The sequence below is a fragment of the Panthera onca genome, chromosome A3 (genome assembly GCF_046562875.1).
Source record: "Panthera onca isolate mPanOnc1 chromosome A3, mPanOnc1 haplotype 2, whole genome shotgun sequence".
Lineage (NCBI taxonomy): Eukaryota > Metazoa > Chordata > Mammalia > Carnivora > Felidae > Panthera > Panthera onca.
The window spans coordinates 38,299,966-38,303,811 of record NC_138341.1 but is presented as its reverse complement, the minus strand read 5'-3'; the positions used below and the strand labels follow the sequence as shown (position 1 = coordinate 38,303,811).

Here is a 3,846-nt window from a genome sequence, read left to right as displayed (position 1 = left end):
CTCTCTCTTTGACTCTGAAAAGTGAGTCTCACCAACTTCAACCGCTGCCCCCCACCTCCACCATTTTTCCTGACTTGTCTATTGGAGAGGCCATGTGACTTTTCTCGAGGATGACCCCTTGTTCCAGCCGAATGTCCAACCAAAACAGAATAAAGCATCTACTGGAATCCGAGAAGCATCCCAGATGTCTCCAGACTAGCTGCTGGAAGGATCCCCTCTGGAGATCCCACAGTTGCATCTATAATGCCAAGAATGGGGGCACCTGGGTGTCTCAGTCAGTTGCATGTCCGACTATTGATTTCTGCTCAGGTCATGATCCCAGGGCCGTGGGATCGATCCCCGCATCACTCAGTGCAGAGTCTGCACAAGATTCTCTCTCTCTCTCTCCCCCTGTCCCAGCCTCTGCTTGTTCGATTTCTCTCTCTCTCTCTCTAAACTAAAAAGAAATAAAATAAAATAAAATGCCAAGAACAAATTCATGTGTTCATTTACCAAATGCCCATGTTAGGACTAGAGGCAGGTTTAAAACCCAAAGAAGTCAATTTAGAAGGAAGGAAGGAGGAGGAGGAGGAGGAGGAGGAGGAGGAGGAGGAGTGGGGGAGGGGGGAAGAGAGGAGGAGAAGGGGGAAGAGGAGGCCAGGGAAAGGAAGGGCAAGAGGGGGAAGAGAAGAAATTCTACTTTTTTGCTTTAGCAATGAAAATATTCTCTCTAATTGATCCACACTGGATGCCTTTACTTGCACCTAAAGAGTTTCAATGACTCTACTATCCAGGAAGACCTTTGGCACTATACTGATGCTATTATGTCTGTGCCAGGTGGAGACAAGCCTCCCTCCCGCGGGATGAACATTCCTTGAGCCCCTAGACCTACCTAGACCTTTCCTTTCACCTCATCAGTGAGGTGTCTACATACTACTAAGCCAGCCCCCTAACCTCCTCCCAGGACAAGCCTAATTGGCTATTCACCAATAAACTCAATTAAACTTATTTACACCTTTTAGGAAATGTCTCTCTTTTCATGAGGCCAAGGAGGCACTAGGAGAAAACGAGGGCTTCAGTTCATGTTGACATGTGTGCCCTCCACCCCACTCCCCCTCTCGCGAAGATGCAATCTGAAAATAGAATTCGTCTGCACAAGACCTGCCTTCCAGGCTCCTCTCCTGCTCCCATATCTTCTCCCTCGAGGACTTCTACTTGGTACAGTCATTTAATCCCGACTACTTTCAATATTTATTGAGAACCGATATCCAAAGGTTGTGCAAGGCAGTGAAGACCCAGAGGGAACAAGGCAGTCTCAGGATCCTGCCTCGGAACCTGCATGGATGCCTTTTTTCTAGCCCTCATTACCCCCTCTCTTAACACTTCCGCTCTCGTGGCTCACTGCTCACACCCTTGTCTTCCTCCCTCCTCATCTCCAGTCCTCCAGCACCTCTTTCAAGTTGTGCCTGTCCCCAAAGATCCATCCTCTGAGGGTCATACTCTGCCTTCTACGTGACAGCAAGCTAATCGAATGGCCCAGTGTTTACTGCTGTCTGTTGGGCCTTAGGACTCATATTGTCACGCTCTTCTCCACAAAAATGTTTGTGTTTTAATATATCTTTATAGTCACAGTGTCTGAGTTAGAGGAGAGACCTGTTGGAGGCCATTTTGAGGAAGGTGTTCTTTCCTAGGCCAAGGAAATGAAAATGGAAAAAGGGACTTGTAGAAAGGAAGATTTAAACTAGTTCATAAGATTTGGGGGAAGGGAGGTCTTCAGAATCAATCTGGGAAAAGGAGTAAAGAGCAAATAAGCAAAGATAAAGCAACCCTCACTGTATCTCCTCTTCCTTATCTCTAAGAATTTGGGCCTGCCACATAAAAAAAAAAAAAAAAAAAAAAAAGGTTGACCACTCTTGTCTCCCTGGCCTTGAGACATTGGGGCTGCTGGTGATGGAGGGACTGACTCCAGTAACACTGAACAGATTGGGGAAGGTTACACAGAAAACTTTAGGTCTGCTGAGGAAACTAAAACCATGAGGTTAGAGCCCAATGTGGCGTCAGAAGCAAAGACCTTGACCTAGAGTCTCCCAGGTCTGTGTCTATCTTCTCCACTACAGCATGAGCATCTGGGAAAGAAGGAGTCTGGTCACTCCAGGGTAGATGCTTCCTTTTCTTCTGAGTGGGAAAAGACCGGTCTAGGAGGCCAGCTGAACTGGGCATCTATATGACCCTGGTGAATGTGCCTGATTTTTCTAAGCATCAGAATCTCCTCTTATCTCTCCTTCCTCCTCCTCCTCCTCCTCCTCCTCCTCCTCCTCCTCCTCCGCGAGGCGCTGGCCTTGACTGGCAGTTCACTTCCTGCTTTCCTCTGAACTCCAGTGCCCCTTGAGGTGAAACCCTCCTGCAGTTTTTAACCACTTCCTGCCTTGATAGCACAGTGCTTTGCGTAATCTCCAATACCAATTTCTCCTGATCAGCTCTTGGTTCGTTGGGGAGGGAGTCATGACTTGCCCTGCAATACCCCTGGAACTCAGTCCAGGGACCGGCAAACACAGATGATTGGAAAACACCCGCCTTCCTCCTGGATTCCCATGCGTCCAGATCAGCTCCGAAGGCTGCAGAGACGCAGAGGACCTCGCCCAGGCTTCAAGGACCGCGGGCCACTCGGGCTGCAAACGCGGGGAGGCGGGAGGCTAGGGCACGCCGGCGCTGGAGCGGAGCCGGGACGCCTCTGCTCCGGCCAGGTTCGAGCCAGGCCAGCCAGGCGGGCCGGCAGAGCGGCTGCAAACCTGGCAGGTCCCCGCCCCGCGGCATGCGGAGTCCCCGGGGGCCCTGGCGGGGACTAGGCGCTGGGCTCAGCCGGCTGTCCCGGGACAAGGCGCGACGACGCTCCGTTAACCTCCTGGCTCGCTCTGATATCGAGGCTGCATAAAGGGAGGGATCCCATGCAAATGAAGGCCCGTGTCGCGGAAGGCTAAAGACTTTTAATTAAAGGAAGGCACCTGGAGACCCAGCCGGTGGGAGGAGGTAACTAGAGCAAGTCGGCCACCGCTGGGCGGGTTGGGAGAGAGCCAGCCCGGCCCACGCGGGGCTCATCCTCATCGCGCCCCCCCCCCCCCCCCCCCGCTTCTCCCCATGCAGAGGAGGGCACCTGGAGGAGGCAAGGGGCCTTTCTGTCCTTTGGAACAGCTCTGACATTGCACCGCTGGCCCAGCGCCCTGGGACCCAACTCTCAGACCCCAGAATGGAAATATTCTGGAGGAAATAAATGACACCGAGTGACCAGGCAAGTGAGAAATAGAGTTGTACTCCCAGAACTGCCAGAGTCAAGACCTCTCTGCTGCGCAGCTGGAAATTCCAGGTAGCACTGAGACCAAGGATCACATCTGGGGAAGGTTTTCGGATCCAACTCTATTTTATCATCATCATCCCTAAAAACTTCAGAGCATTTAGCAAGTCCTGTGCCATGTGCTTTGCGTGTCTCATCTCATTTAATCATCAACAACACTCAAAATCTGGGCGTACTAATTATCCCCATCTCACAGGGGAGGCAACTGAGGTCTAAAGGGGCTAAGTCACATCTTAAGGTCCTCCAGTAAGTGGCAGACCAAAGCCTCCAAGACTATCCAGCTCCAAAATTCAAGGTCTCAGGGCCCTTTTCTTTAGGAGTAAGAGCACCCAGAATGGTGGGAATGGCAGCAGACAGCACCTTGGACAGCATCCCCCACGTAGTTGATGCTTACCAAGTAGGTGCTCAATAATTGTAATGCTCCTCCCAGGCTAATCATTCACTATATTAAGACCAGGGATATGTCCCCAGACCTAGTCCTTTGTCTAGGTCTGGTTTGATAAGTGCTGGTGATCAAC

General features: G+C 51.2%; 1 pseudogene; it reads left to right on the top strand.

The window, feature by feature from the left end:
• Positions 1–3,740: 3,740 nt before the first annotated feature.
• LOC132672711 (small nucleolar RNA SNORA72) lies at positions 3,741–3,846 on the top strand (annotated as a pseudogene).